General features: G+C 38.4%; 1 protein-coding gene across 2 annotated transcripts in view; it reads left to right on the top strand.

Moving 5' to 3' along the window:
* LOC124776749 (protein brunelleschi) overlaps positions 1–16952 on the top strand; it is a 249179-nt gene that overhangs the window by 108205 nt on the left and 124022 nt on the right. The gene's annotated exons all lie outside the window — the stretch shown is intronic.

Here is a 16952-nt window from a genome sequence, read left to right as displayed (position 1 = left end):
AACAGATCAAAACGAAAATTTCTGTTCCGACACTGACAATGTTGAGTGTTTATGGAAAAAGTTCAAGGCAATCGTAAAATGCGTTTTAGACAGGTACGTGCCGAGTAAAACTGTGAGGGACGGGAAAAACCCACCGTGGTACAACAACAAAGTTAGGAAACTACTGCGAAAGCAAAGAGAGCTCCACTCCAAGTTTAAACGCAGCCAAAACCTCTCAGACAAACAGAAGCTAAACGATGTCAAAGTTAGCGTAAGGAGGGCTATGCGTGAAGCGTTCATTGAATTCGAAAGTAAAATTCTATGTACCGACTTGACAGAAAATCCTAGGAAGTTCTGGTCTTACGTTAAATCAGTAAGTGGCTCGAAACAGCATATCCAGACACTACGGGATGATGATGGCATTGAAACAGAGGATGACACGCGTAAAGCTGAAATACTAAACACCTTTTTCCAAAGCTGTTTCACAAAGGAAGACCGCACTGCAGTTCCTTCTCTAAATCCTCGCACAAACGAAAAAATGGCTGACATCGAAATAAGTGTCCAAGGAATAGAAAAGCAACTGGAATCACTCAATAGAGGAAAGTCCACTGGACCTGACGGGATACCAATTCGATTCTACACAGAGTACGCGAAAGAACTTGCCCCCCTTCTAACAGCCGTGTACCGCAAGTCTCTAGAGGAACGGAGGGTTCCAAATGACTGGAAAAGAGCACAGATAGTCGCAGTCTTCAAGAAGGGTCGTCGAGCAGATGCGCAAAACTATAGACCTATATCTCTTACGTCGATCTCTTGTAGAATTTTAGAACATGTTTTTTGCTCGCGTATCGTCATTTCTGGAAACCCAGAATCTACTATGTAGGAATCAACATGGATTCCGGAAACAGCGATCGTGTGAGACCCAACTCGCCTTATTTGTTCATGAGACCCAGAAAATACTAGATACAGGCTCCCAGGTAGATGCTATTTTTCTTGACTTCCGGAAGGCATTCGATACAGTTCCGCACTGTCGCCTGATAAACAAAGTAAGAGCCTACGGAATATCAGACCAGCTGTGTGGCTGGATTGAAGAGTTTTTAACAAACAGAACACAGCATGTTGTTATCAATGGAGAGACGTCTACAGACGTTAAAGTAACCTCTGGCGTGCCACAGGGGAGTGTTATGGGACCATTGCTTTTCGCAATATATATAAATGACTTAGTAGATAGTGTCGGAAGTTCCATGCGGCTTTTCGCGGATGATGCTGTGGTATACAGAGAAGTTGCTGCATTAGAAAATTGTAGCGAAATACAGGAAGATCTGCAGCGGATAGGCACTTGGTGCAGGGAGTGGCAACTGACCCTTAACATAGACAAATGTAATGTATTGCGAATACATAGAAAGAAGGATCCTTTATTGTATGATTATATGATAGCGGAACAAACACTGGTAGCAGTTACTTCTGTAAAATATCTGGGAGTATGCGTACGGAACGATTTGAAGTGGAATGATCATATAAAATTAATTGTTGGTAAGGCGGGTACCAGGTTGAGATTCATTGGGAGAGTGCTTAGAAAATGTAGTCCATCAACAAAGGAGGTGGCTTACAAAACACTCGTTCGACCTATACTTGAGTATTGCTCATCAGTGTGGGATCCGTACCAGGTCGGGTTGACGGAGGAGATAGAGAAGATCCAAAGAAGAGCGGCGCGTTTCGTCACTGGGTTATTTGGTAACCGTGATAGCGTTACGGAGATGTTTAATAAACTCAAGTGGCAGACTCTGCAAGAGAGGCGCTCTGCATCGCGGTGTAGCTTGCTCGCCAGGTTTCGAGAGGGTGCGTTTCTGGATGAAGTATCGAATATATTGCTTCCCCCTACTTATACTTCCCGAGGAGATCACGAATGTAAAATTACAGAGATTAGAGCGCGCACGGAGGCTTTCAGACAGTCGTTCTTCCTGCGAACCATACGCGACTGGAACAGGAAAGGGAGGTAATGACAGTGGCACGTAAAGTGCCCTCCGCCACACACCGTTGGGTGGCTTGCGGAGTATCAATGTAGATGTAGATGTAGATGAATTTTATATAAATAATCAGCAATTAACAATTAATGATATCCAGCATGAAATTTTCACTCAGCAACAGAGTGTGCGCTGATATGAAACTTCCTGGGGGTTAAAACTTGTGCAGGATAAAGACTCAAATTTTGGACCTTTGCCTATTGCGGGCAAGTGCTCTACCATCTGAGCTACCCAAGCACGACTCACGTCCCGTCCTCATGGCTTCCATTCTGCCAGTACCTCGTCTCCTACCTTCCAAACTTCACAGAAACTCTTCTGCGAACCTTGCAGAATTAGATGGTAGAGCACTTGTCTGCGAAAGGCGAAGGTCCCAAGTAAGAGTCTCATTCTGGCACACAGTTTTAATCTCCCAGGAAGTTTCATATCCATGCCCATTCTGCTGCAGCATGAAAATTTCATTCTACAAACATCTCCGAGACTGTGGCCAAGCCATGTCTCTGCAATATCCTTTCTTTCAGGAGTGCTAGTTCTACAATGTTCGCAGAAGAGCTTCTGTGAAGTTTGGAAGGCAGGAGATGAGGTAATGCTAGAATTGAAGCTGTGAGGATGAGGCGTGAGTTGTGCTTGGGTAGCTCAGATTGTAGAGCAGTTGCCCATGAAAGGCAAAGGTTCCAAGTTCGAGTCTCAGTCCAGCACACAGTTTTAATCTCTCAGGAAGTTTCAATTGATAATATTCTATTGTATTTTACATTTTTCACAGTTTTGGGCATCAAAAAGTTCTTTATGTTAAATGATGTCCAGTGAACAGCAAATCTTTGATCTGATGGGTGTGCCTTATACAGAGTCAATCAACCCAGCTACTGTCTTTAATTATTTCTATAATCATAGATTTATCAAAATATGGAAATTGACGAGTATTTAGCTGTGTGGTTTAATGATCTTATTTTTTTAGACAACTGAGATATTTTGCACCGTGTATTTCTTTCAGTGGCTATCAGAAGCTTTTGAAAAATAAGGGCATAGCAAAGTTACACTTACTATTGTTTTCACTGTAACTTTTCACAATTGGTCCTTGTACTTAGCACATTCATCACCTCTTTTTGCAAAATGTTTCACTTCTAACATCACATCACTATACTCCTCTTATCCAGAACTTTTGAATGCTACTAAAATGTATTATGTTCTATTAAAAATAATTGTTGCAATTTGTCAATTGTGGTTCTCTTTGTATATTTTGCATTAATATGTCTATACTAATCTTGCTGTCAGTGGAGAGAAATAAATAATTGGATTCTGTCTTCAGTAGAATAATAATCTTGTTACGCATTGCTAGTTACTTAAAAATCTGCTGTCTCTGTCTCTTTTGAGGATGTTATTAAAAAAAGTTAAATTCTACTCGTGAAGATTTTCCACGTTAAGACATCGCACTTCTGCTACCTTAGTTAAAACATGAAGCAAGCGCACAATATGGCATTGCACCACTGGCAATTAAAAGGTTTTAAGAATTCTATGACAAAAAGGCATTTATTTTATATTTTCTGCTGCATCTTGGTGTTAGGTCCTACCATTTTGTGATTAAGATGGATACCTACACCTACTCCTACATCTATACTTTGCAAACCACCATGAATTTCATGGCAAAGGGTATGCCCAATTGTACCAGTTATTACAGTTTCTTCCCATTCCATTCACATATGGAGTGCAGGAAGAATGATTGAATGCCTCTGTCGCATGCAGTAATTATTCTAATTTTATCCTCCCGATCCCTAAGTGAGTGATAAGTATGAGGTTGTAGTATGTTCCTAGAGTATCATTTAAAGCTGGTTCTTGAAACTTTGTTAACAGACTTTCTTGGTATAGTTTGTCTCTCTTCAAGAGTCTTCCAGTTCAGTTCCTTCAGTATCTCTGGGACACTCTCCTCTGGATAAAACGAACCTGTGTCCAGGTGTCCTACCCTCCTCTGTATACATTCAATGTCTCCTGTCTGTCTTATTTGGTATGGGTCCCACGCACTGGTCGCAATATTCTAAAACTGGTCGCACAAGTGTAAGCAATCTCCTTTATAGAATTGGAGCACTTCCCCAGTGCTCTATCAATAAATTGAAGTCTACCACCTACTTTATCTGCAACTGAGCCTATGTGATCATTCCGTCTCATATCCCTACAAAGTGTTACTTCCAGGTATTTGCATGACTTGGCAAATTCCACCAGTGACCCATTGATATTATGGGCTCAGGATACTATGTTTTTTTTTTTTTTTTGTTTTATGAAGTGCACAATTTTACATTCCTGAATATTTAAAGCAAGTTGCTAATCTTTGTGTCACTTTGAAATCTTATCAAGATTTCACTGAATATTTATGCAGCTTCTTTCAGACAGTACCTTCATCATAGGAAACTGCATCACCTGCAAAAAGTCTCAGGTTACTATTAATGTTATCTGCAAGGTCATTAATATATAATATGTACAGCAAGGGTACCAACACACTTCCCTGGAGAACATCTGATGTTACTTCTACATCTGACAGTGACTCTCCATCCAAGATAACATGCAGTGTCCTCCTACCAAAAAGTACTTAACTGAATCACAAATTTAATAATATACCCCATAAGATCAAATTTTGGACAATTAGCATAGATCTGCTACAGAATCAAATGGTTTTTGGAAATCAAAAAATACTACATTGATCCAAAGCTTTCAGTATTTCAGTATGTCATGTCAGAAAAGTGGAAGTTGGGTTTGACATTATATATATTTTCAGAATTTGTATTGGTTGGCATTGAGGTCATTCTATTCAAGACACCTCATTATGTTTGAGCACAGAATATGTTCTAAGATTCTACAACAAATCAATGTCAAGGATATTGGACAGTAGTTTTGTGGGTCACTTCTACTACCCTTCTTGTAGATGGATGTGACCTGTGTCTTTTTCCAAGAACTAGGCATGTTTTTTTGTTCAAGGGATCTAGCACAGATTATAGGGAAAAGGGGCTAACTCAGCTGCAAATTCAGTATAGAATCTGACAGAGATAATGAGTTACACAGTATGTAATAAGGGCGTGAGAACTCAGCAGGTTGCAATGGTGGAGTAGCTTATTTCATTAGCAGCTGTAGAAAATTTACTACTAATTATTCAAGAAATGAGAAAACACTTAAAGCCAAAAAATTGTGTATGTTTTCAGAATAGAAGCAAAAATCTTTTGACTTCACTAATATTGAGGGAAACATGATGAAATAGAAGATAGGTGAGGATGTTTGGGTTAATCCTCTCTGTAGTCACTGGTAGATGTAACACTGTGAATAGGTCTGCACCCCCAATCATTCCATCAGTTAGTAGCTCCCTTGTAAACATGTGGGGTTGTTGTGATTATATTAAATTCTGGCCCACCCTTGGAGGTGTGATGTTAAACATCAACTGTTTTAATCTTAGTTTCCATGTACTTAAAATAAGGGAAAGGCAACAACTCACCTGTAGCATAATGACATGTAGCACATAGATGTGCGTAATGGAACACAGTGTTCACTTGTTTTTTCTGCTGTGGGCATGGTGGTGTGCATTTGGTTGTCAGTGTGGTTGTGTGTGTGAATGTATATACTCTATGCTAGAAAAGAACCAGAGCTTGAAAACATATGAACACTTTTTTGTGTTACATTTGTGTTTGCACCAAACATCAGTCTGCTATAGGTGAATGGTTGCCTTTCCCTTTTTTACGTATTGTTCCATCCAGGACTTTCTATTAATTCTCATGTATGTGTTTATTTTACAACCACTCAAACAAAAGCTCGTGCCTATTACAGTGAATACAAAAAAAGATACAAATTACAATTTATAGTGTTTATCCCTCTCTGCATCATTTTCTGTATGCCAGTGAAGATCTAACTTGCTTATGGGTAACTATCTGTACTGTTTTCATTGAATACGTAGCTAATGTAATGGTACCAATGAAGAGATAATTAGCTTCATAATATTTTCTGATTTTGCATACCATTACTTAATCTTATGGAATAGGATATCTACCAAATCATCTACAACTGAGCAACTTTTTACATGCAATAAAAATTGTTGGTTTTCAGTGTAATGTTTCCAGATGGTTTTTTTGTCATTTGTAGTTACATTTTGTTGTCATCTGTCTTATAATAACTGGAAACATCTTTATTTCATCATCACTATGTACTGTACTCCATTACAAACACAAATGATGATGTCATAAAGTGCAACCTGTAGCACCATACTTTAATTTATAAATCAGTAGTTCAGTTGTTGAAAAAAATCATCTTTTAAATGACTACTACCCAAGATTCAGTTAATGCATTGTCAGAAAGGAGTTTCTGCACAGATGTTTCACTTTCTAACTTAATGTCTAAATCATTTCACTATTATCCAGCCACAGTGTGGATAAGACTATGGTGGATCTTAACATGATTTGTTAGGAATTTATATGATATTTTGTGCTTTTTGGTCAGATAGTGCTCCCATTTATTTTTTCTTGTATTAAGTATACTGAATTATAATTATTATTATTATATTATCTGTATAACTGACATTACATTCCTCAATGTCTAGCTGTTAGTAACCTATAACCCTGTCAGGAAAAGAGGATGTTACATATTACATGGAGAATTAAGTATGAGCATGCTTTGTGAAAAATGGGTGGCAAATTTGAGTGATGCCAAATAAATTTGGAACTAATATCTCTTCTACATTGATGAGCCAGTAGTAGGACTGGTGGGTTTCCAGAGGTGTGTGGCACCAGATATCTGTGCGTAGGCTACACAATTCCCATAAATTACAAGCCATTGGTTTGTTGGCATGGATCTGATGCCTGATAGTGCCCAAGATATATTCCGTCATGTTCAGATGAGGCAAATTTGTTCTCCAAGATATGAGTTCACTGTTGTGCTCCTTCAACCACTGTAACCTTGTGACATCAGCAGTTATTGTGGTGGGAGATGAAACCAGTGATGGGGAAATTACCAGCCATGAAGTGATGCAGGTGGCCCCCAATAATTTCACATCATCTGCAGCTGTTATTACCACGGGTCCCATGGAAGCTGAGGTGAATGTCACCCATAATGTAATACAGTAAAACTTCATTAACACGAATCCGGAGGGACCAAAAAATCAGGAGTTTGTGTTAAAAAAATTCATGTTAAGTGAAAAACACAGATTTCAATAAGTATACATGTACAGCAGTACACTGATGTGTAATACACTACACTATCAATCATGTTATTGTAGACTTACAACACTGTAAAGTGATTGTAAAATTACAAGTACTCACAAATTATGTACATTACTTTCGTGGAAAAAAATCGGTCATGGTTCGCTGACATTCGTGGAAACGATAATATTTTGTAATTTCACAACCAATTGTAATGATAATGTCTGTAAACCCAGCAGTGACGTCAGATGTTGAAGCGAACCGTTCGAAACAGTACAAGGCTGTAAACATCTCCTGACGGGTAGGTGGAATGGTATCTGTACTCTCTTCCTCTTCACTTTCTTCTGATGGCCCTTCTTGCACCTCATTCACAGTTTTTGGCACATCAGTTTCCACAGAAGCACATACGGCAACATCGTTGTACACTAATGAATTCTTCGAAACTAATCCCAGGGTTCACAAAGTCCTGGAGAACTGTCCATTCCTCAGGTGAAATGGCATCTTCCAACTTGTGGACATCTTCAGTTTTGCTATGTCTCCAAGCTCTGTTAAAGCACTTCCCTATATGATGTGGCGATACTGAGTTCCAGGCTGCTGTGATGGATTTTATTGCGTCAAGCAGATTCCAATTTGGGGCTGCACTAATGTTTTAAGCAGCACGAACTGCAGCTCTTACAAGTTGCTTGTGATAAGCTCTCTTTATGAGAGAGATTGTGCCTTGGTCCAAAGGCTGAAGGCGGCTAATGGCGCTGGGTGGAAAAAACTGAACCTTAATGTTGGATAGGTTCAGATCATGAACATTATGGTCAGTACATCTGTCCAATGTAAGAAGAACATGTCTATTTTGAGCAACCATTCAACTGTTGAAACGAAGAAGCCACTTGCGAAATGATGTGCCGTCGATCCAAGCTTTCTTGTGGTGAGAGTAGATGCAAGGTAAAGTGTCCATATTTATGTTTTTAAAACAACGTAGTTTCTCGGATTTACCGATAACTCAGGGACGAAACTTCTCACTGCCATCAGCATTACAGCACAGTACAACAGCCACATGTTGTTTGCTTCGTGCTCCACCATGACACTTATCACCTTTTATCCCCAGGGTGTGATTTGGAAAAAGATTGTAGAAAAATCCAGTTTCATCCATGTTAAACACATCACACGAAGCATACTTCTCCCTCACTCGGTTGAATTCATGCAACCAGCTGTTCGCACTTTCTTCATCAACTTTTATTTGCTTTACCACAAATTTGTACAGATGAAATTTGGAACCAATAGAACCAACCGGCAGAATAACAGAAGTCTTCGATGCCCATATCTTTAGCAAGATCATTTGCTTTTGTCTGAATCACAGGGCCAGTTAAAGGTATGATAGATGCACGCATGTGATTGAACCATTCTAGCAGTAATGTCTCGATGTTTTAATACTTGGCGGTACGAAGTCGTTTAGATTTGTTTCCAGAACCTGATGCCACAGCATTAATAATTTTTTCTTGATTCTTAATAATCATAGATAAAGTAGATTTAGGTATTCCAAACTGCTCTGCAATTGCTGTTTTCTTGGTACCATGGTCCACTTCATCTAGAATCTTAAGCTTTAACTGTACATTTAGAGCTGTCAGTTTCCTCTTTGCCATTTTCGCGTGCTACGGTACCGGTTGTAACTGTAGTTTTTATTCAGTATTCCAACTTGATACGAATATGACTAACAGAACACCTGTCAAATCTGGCACTGAGTACATTCCTAAATGCTGCTGCACACATTATTGAATGTCTTACAATGTACAGGATACGCTGATTGTTGAGGTGATAATCACGGCTACCGACCTACAATACGTTAAAAATGAGTCAACAATAAGTATAATTAGCTTTGTAGCTACATTTCCTACATTCATTTCGGAAAAAATATTACACTTGAAAATACTCTAAGGTTGGAAGTTTGTGTTACAGTGAAATTTAATTACGCTAGGAACTGAAACAGAGTTCGTAATTCGGATATCGCTGGCAGGTCGATAGACACACAAACATACACACAAAATTCAAGCTTTCGCAACCAACGGTTGCTTCATCAGGAAAGAGGGAAGGAGAGGGAAAGACGAAAGGATGTGGGTTTTAAGGGAGAGGGTAAGGAGTCATTCCAATCCTGGGAGCGGAAAGACTTACCTTAGGGGGAAAAAAGGACGGGTATACACTCGCGCGCGCGCGCCAACACACACACACACACACACACACACACACACACACACACAAATATATACAGACACAAGCAGACATATTCAAAGGCAAAGAGTTTGCCCAAATGGATATGTGTGTGTGTGCGAGTGTATACCCATCCTTTTTTCCCCCTAAGGTAAGTGTTTCCGCTCCCGGGATTGGAATGACTCCTTACCCTCTCCCTTAAAACCCACATCCTTTCGTCTTTCCCTCTCCTTCCCTCTTTCCTGACCTGGATTATAGTGCTTATGGACACAACCATCACATGGTGTAACAAGAAAGTTGATTCATCTGTCCATTGAGCTATAATCCAGTTCTACTGGTACCATGCCCATTGCTATCGTAAGAAAATGTCATTAGATTAACATGGGTTGTCTGCTGCAGAGCTCCACGTGTGCACAGAATGGTGTTTGCCAAAAAACTTGCGCCTGGGAAAGTGTTGTTCTCTGTCATGTATCTGTCATAATTTGCCACATATACTGCTTTATAGAGCAGATTAGGTGCTGACCTCCATATGTCATAATAAGGTGTGGACATCCAACACCTCATTGCCCACTCATAATTTCACTTTTGTAGATGCTCATGACAGTAGCATGGAAACATTTGACCAGTGTAGCATTTCTGAGCTGCAAACTTGCATTCTTTGTAAATCAGTTGCATTTTTACCTTATCTACATCAGTGAAAATTGTACTTACACTAACCTTCAACTAACGGTATTGGTCAGTGTGAATTTTCCTTGTGTTTCCATTAGTTTACTGTCAACTCCAGCAAGTGGCTAGTTACATTACCTCAGGTTCCTGCATTGTGTGGTAATACAGAAGAGTCGGTCAGTTTCATGTTAAATTTTTATTAATTCATGGTTATGTGAATAGTATATTGAGATACATTTTTGAAAGGTCTTGAGGAGAGGAAGTGGATTAGCAAATAAAAAAGGTATGGTGCTGTATAAAAAAGACATACTGCTGTTCGCATCTTTGTAATGAACAGATTGAAAGAAAGGAAAGTTGGTGTCCATAAGTAGTTTAACATCATTTCTTTGGACAGGCCTCAGTGGTGCACAATTCTGCTTCATGACACTGCTCTGATAATGTTGCAGAAAGGACAGGGCTGCAGGTGGACACATTTCAGTTGGAATTACTGTCTCCTTATCTAGCACCCTAAGACTTAAGTCTCTTCCAAAACTTAAAGAAGTTATTGGTGGTCAACAATTGGAGAAGGATGACATGTTGAAAGGAAATGTAATTGACAGGTTAAATGAACTGGCAGCAGAGTTCTGTGATGACGGTATCCAAGGTTGGTGCTGTGACTGAACAAGTATTTGGAAATTAATAATGACTGTTTGGAAAAATAAAATAATGTTCGTATTTTAATTTCCTATAAAAGTTACATTCATAAATAAAATATTTCTTCTGCTTTGGCAGACCACTTCATACTTAAAAACCAGTCCTCATAGAACTGTATCAAACATTAGGTTGCACTGTTTTTACCTTTGCAACTCTCCATGCTCAAATATAAAATACTTGTTGCTGTCCAACTTTATACATTACTGACTCAGAACGTGTTAATGAAGACATCTTTTACTTTGTCTTGGAACTGTTCAGGCAACATTGAGAAATAGAAGAATCATCACTTTTATATTTGGCAAGTACTGCATGTAATTTATTTATTCATTTATTCTTTATTATTACACCCTACTGTCCATGAAGCTAACGTATGCCATATAACTCGCATTTTTTGTAAATAATAAAAAATATATATTAATTATCTGTGCATGGTACTTACTAACTAAAACAAATAAAATAAAATAAAAATGCTAATACTGAAACTATTTTCTTGCCACCACAAAACTACTATAAACCCATTAACCAATTATCCAACTACTAATATTGCTGCTGTTATTATACATTTTGTTCGGTTTTCATTTATTAGAATGCATCTAAATTACAAATGATTGTTTCCACTATTGTACTTGCCCTCATACTACCCCAGTCAACAGCCACTGTCTGCTGGATTCCTTGGGTATAGGGCAGCAAGTGAACAGCATTTCCACTGTAACAAACAATTCCATGATCCAATGTAAAATCTTAGAATCCACACCTCAGTGATCATTTGCACCAACCTGAAGTATATATTGTCTAGCCAGAATGCAGCATGCTGACATGTGGCTGAATATCTCTTGAAGTTATCCTGTATACTGTGGCTGCAATATTGTCCAAGATTCATCAAGTTGTCTCGTTCCTCAGTATTGCTTTAGGATGCTGCATCCTTAATGCCTGGCGATCATTACTCGCTGCATATTCATAAAGTGCACAGTCCCACAACATGTTCTCTGGAGTGCCCAAATTGCTGCAGGTGCAACTATCATTTTGATTTTTTACAGCTACATAGCATATGGGCATGACTGGTCAGGCAATGTATCAGCTGCTGAAGAAATCTCATTTTTAGTGCCTCCTTGATGTTAGGGAGCAGTTCGTTTGTTGTTGTCTTGTGCCTGAACTGTCCCACTCATTCTGGCACAGTTGGAATATGTGATCTTGGATTAACCTTTCTGTATTTACCACAGTTTGAGGTATCCTTCTTACTTCCATTTGATTGTCTTTCTTTAACCAGCAAAGGCCTGCCCATTTTCTGGTCTCAAAGACCAAATGATAACCTTTTGATATGGCTGGTGTCGTTTCCTTTCCTGATGTAAAGGAATTTACCAGTATACCCCATTTTGCTATGAGATATTATATACTAATTAAAGTTATTTTCGAAAAGCATTTACTTAGTATGATGTTGGAGTAGGTATAGCAATCTCTCGTACATCTTTTCCTGCTGCTATTTCTGAGACTGGTGGCAGAAATCTTGTGGCTGCATTGCCTGCATAATATTCTCTCTCTTTCATTTTCTTGAAATCTTACAAAATGTTTAAGTAGTTCAATGAAATTATGTAACTCACATCATTGTTTTGGAATACACCAATTTTATCAAGTATGGTGCAAAGACACGGGCATACTTCTCTTTGCATCTGCTCTATTCCGTAGTTACCAAAAGAAGACAAATTAAGTCTGACTTTCTCCATTTATTTTGAGGCAAATAAAACAAGACAACAGATAGGAAATTGCTCAACTGAGCACCTAATCAATTATAATAAATATTTTATGCAAAAAATATGATGAAAACAATACCTAACACCATAGAGGTAAACAGAAAGAGTTCAGTCACAGCTAGAGATTCTTTCTGTCTGTGTCATGATTCTCTGCTGTTGCATCTGGGCTCTTCTTGTTTCACATCTTAATTTATTCGGTGCCTTGGTCCAGATGCAAGGTAGTCCTCTATAAGGACCCCCATCTGAAAGGTATCAACACTTTCATTGCCCTGTGTGTGTCCGCTGTAAGTTGTTGTGCTTTAAAGTCTACATCATCACCCAGTGTTGGGCTTCCAGGACAATGAAACGCTCTTCTCAGTTCATTCCAGTGATCCTTCTTGATGTTCTATTTGGGCCTTATGCGTACATTTTCTGTGGTGTCTTGGATCTTCCTTCCAATGATTATATAGTGCGTGACACTGTGATAACTCGGTATCATACCACTTTGTCTTCCAACCTTTCAGATGGTGTCCCACTATTACATTTGCGAGAGTGACATCTATGTTTGATGTTATTCCGACCCTCCCTTTGTCAGTTAGCCCACTGCAACATGTGAACGAATACCTGTAGGCTGAGTTCTATGATGATTCCTTCTACTTACCTTTCATGGTCCTCAGTCAGGTGGCTGTGCCACAATACTGACTTAACGTTTGCATCAACAGCATTCACAAGAGGTCTTATTCATCCTAGGAGACTAATTAAATTAAATTAAAAGTATATGGAAAATGCATGGCACATTGATATTAAAGATGTTTCACAGTATGTAAGTACATATGCAAGCTTCCATTCTGTACACACAAAGGAAAGTTGACTCCTTGTGGTGGCAGTAGTTAAATACACTTGTTACCAAGAATAATCTTAGTATCTACTTGCCACCATTGTAGCATCTCTCTTACCTTTACTGAACCAATATAATGCTTGAAACAACAGACAACTATTTTGGCCAGACAGATACATTTTGGGGCTCTGCCTTAGCATTCCCAATATGCCTTTCCCACTCTGCCCAAAGTGTGATACCAACCTGTAATGCTGTCTGTGTGTGATGTATGGTTTCCTCTGCCACTGAATTGATTCACCTAGTGAGAATTACAGTGTAACATGGACTCCAAATCATGATGCAACATGGTACATGTTACATTAACAAATCATTGTGGAGAAGAAAAAGGTGATAAGTGACAGGAAAACAAAACCTGGACAGGTAGATGATGAAATCTTGGGGTTGGAACTGTGGGCTTTCGATCTTGTAGTCTTGACACTTAACAGATCACATAACAGACAACCAGTGAAAGTTAAATATAATATATGCAGGAGTCTCATTCTGTTTTCTAGTGTCTTGCAGAAACCATACTTTACACACAATTATGTGATTTGCATAATAAATATGAAAAGGCAGCCGTCAATTACAGATGAGATACTAAAATTAATAAAGAAATTATGAAAGTGTAAAAATATTGAAAGATGGTCCTGAAAATATTGTGTGTGTGTGTGTGTGTGTGTGTGTTTGGTCTTCTGTCTGAAATGTTACTACATTCTGTGCAAGCCTCTTCATCTCCAAATAAGTACTGCAACTTACATCCCTTAAGATCTGTTTACTGAATTCTTCTCTTCGTCCCCTCTACAATTTTTACTTTCCACATTTCTCTCCAGTACTAAATTGGTGATTTCTTGATGTCTCAGAATGTGTCCAACTAACCAATCCCTTCTTCTAGTCAGGTTGTGCCACAATTTCTTTTCTCCCAAATTCTATTCAGTACCACCACATCTATAATTTTAAGTATCTCATTTCCTAATCTACCTTCCTCAGCATCACTTGAATATCCATACTTTGCTTTGGTTGATTTTCATCTCACATGCTCCCTTCAAGACACTTTAAATTCCATTCAACTGCTCTTCCATGTACTTTGCCGTCTCAACAGAATTATCATGTCATTGGCAAATCTTGAAGTTTTCATTTCTTCTTCCTGAACTTTAGTCCCTTCTCCAAATTTTGATATTTTTCTTTTGTTTTCTTTACTGCTTCCTCAATGTACAGATTGAATAACATTGCATGTAGGTCACAACCCCATTTCACTCCCTTTTCAACCACTGCTTATCTATGATGCCCCTCGACTCTTATAATTGCCGCCTGATTTCTGCACAAGAGTTGTAAATAGCCATTCTCTCCCTGTATATTACCCCTGCTACCTTCAGTATTTCAAAGAGACTATTCCTGTCAACATCGTTAGAAGATTTTCTAAGTTTACAAATGCTATAAATGTATGTTTGCCTTTCCTTAACATATCCTCTAAGAGTAGTTGTTAGGCTGTATTGCCTTGCGCGTGCCTACATTTCTCCGGAATCCAAACTGATCTTCCCCTGTTCAACTTCTGCCACTTTTTCAGTTCTTCTGTAAAGAATTCATGTTATTATTTTTCAACCATCCATCACTTATTACATTGATAATTCGGTAATATTCACTCTGAGAGATTAAATTATCCAGAAATGTTGAAAAGGTAGAGACTAATGGAGGAAGGAAATACGTGATAAGATACATATCAAATTGCAAAACGGATATGTAAATGCTGGTCAATGACCATCAATTACTTTAGAAAGCATAGAGCAAGGGAAGCAATGATTAGAGAGTTAGTTAGTTAGTTAGTTATATGGTGTTCCATTGATCAATCTCATGGCAACAGCTATGATGATGTGGAACGTGTCAAGTGCATAAGAAATGCACATATGAATAGATACAGTTTTTATTGCCTACCCCATTCCCTTAAATGACACAAAATGCATACATTATACATATACATTTATTTATTCCTATTCAAGAATTCGTCTGTGGTTTAGAAGGAGTTGTCAAGGAGATATGATTTCAATTATATATAAATACAAAGATGAGGTGACTTACCGAACAAAAACGCTGGCAGGTCGATAGACACACAAACAAACACAAACATACACACAAAATTCAAGCTTTCGCAACAAATTGTTGCCTCATCAGGAAAGAGGGAAGGAGAGGGGAAGACGAAAGGAAGTGGGTTTTAAAGGAGAGGGTAAGGAGTCATTCCAATCCCGGGAGCGGAAAGACTTACCTTAGGGGGAAAAAAGGACAGGTATACACTCGCACACACGCACATATCCATCCACACATACAGACACAAGCAGACATATGTCTGCTTGTGTCTGTATGTGTGGATGGATATGTGCGTGTGTGCGAGTGTATACCTGTCCTTTTTTCCCCCTAAGGTAAGTCTTTCCGCTCCCGGGATTGGAATGACTCCTTACCCTCTCCTTTAAAACCCACTTCCTTTCGTCTTCCCCTCTCCTTCCCTCTTTCCTGATGAGGCAACAATTTGTTGCGAAAGCTTGAATTTTGTGTGTATGTTTGTGTTTGTTTGTGTGTCTATCGACCTGCCAGCGTTTTTGTTCGGTAAGTCACCTCATCTTTGTATTTATATATAATTTTTCCCACGTGGAATGTTTCCTTCCATTATATAGATATGATTTCAATTTATTTTTGAAACTATTACTGCTGTCTGCTTACATTTTACTTCATCTGGAAATTTATCTAAAAGTTTTACAGCCAAATATAGTTTGAGTAGAGTATAGTGTAAGTCTTTCTTTGTTCGGGTATTATACTCTTGAATTCACTGTTTTTAAACTGGTCCATTTTATTTTTGAGTAAATGTACTTCCCTAATCTTGTACACAGATGCCTACAAGATGCGCGATTATGAGCCCCACACATTATTCTAACCATTTTTTGACCAGTGAATACTTTTTGCCTGAGTGTTGAGTTGCCCCAAAATATTATTCTGTATGACACCAGATAGTGAAAGTATGCAATGTATATTAGCTTACTAATATCTATATCGTCAGAATTGGAAATTATTCTGATTACAAAAGTTGCTGAACCTAGTCACTTTAGGAGATACAAAATATGAATTTTCCGATTAAGATTCTCATCTATATGTATGCCTAAAAACTTAGTGTTCACTGCTCTGTTTACTGACTTACATTGATGCGTTACATTTATTAAAGGGACTGTACTCCTTGCAGCGGAAAATTGAATGTACTGTGCTTTTTCAAAGTTCAGAGCAAGCCCATTTGCAGAAAACCAATTAATAACTTTTTCAAAGACAGTATTTGTATCATTTTTCATTGGAGTTTCTTTTACTGTATTAATAATGATACTTGTATCATCAGCAAACAAACAGTGCCAGTTTAGCTTCTTGTTTCAGATAAGAAGAGAGGTCATTCGCATGTATCAAGAACGGAAAGGGACCCATGGTCAAACCCTGTGGAACACCTAATGTAATTTCACCTGTTAGATGAAGTGGCAAACTTCCTTAAATTACTTAAAGCATACAAAAAAACCTTTGCTTCCTGTTCTGTAGATCTGACTTAAGCCATTCATATGCTGTTCCATTTATACCATAGAATTGTAATTTCTGTAACATAATGTCA

Source organism: Schistocerca piceifrons, chromosome 2 (assembly GCF_021461385.2).
Source record: "Schistocerca piceifrons isolate TAMUIC-IGC-003096 chromosome 2, iqSchPice1.1, whole genome shotgun sequence".
NCBI classification, from domain to species: Eukaryota; Metazoa; Arthropoda; class Insecta; order Orthoptera; family Acrididae; genus Schistocerca; species Schistocerca piceifrons.
The sequence above is the reverse complement of the archived record's forward strand: the minus strand, read 5'-3'. Positions and strand labels throughout refer to the sequence as shown.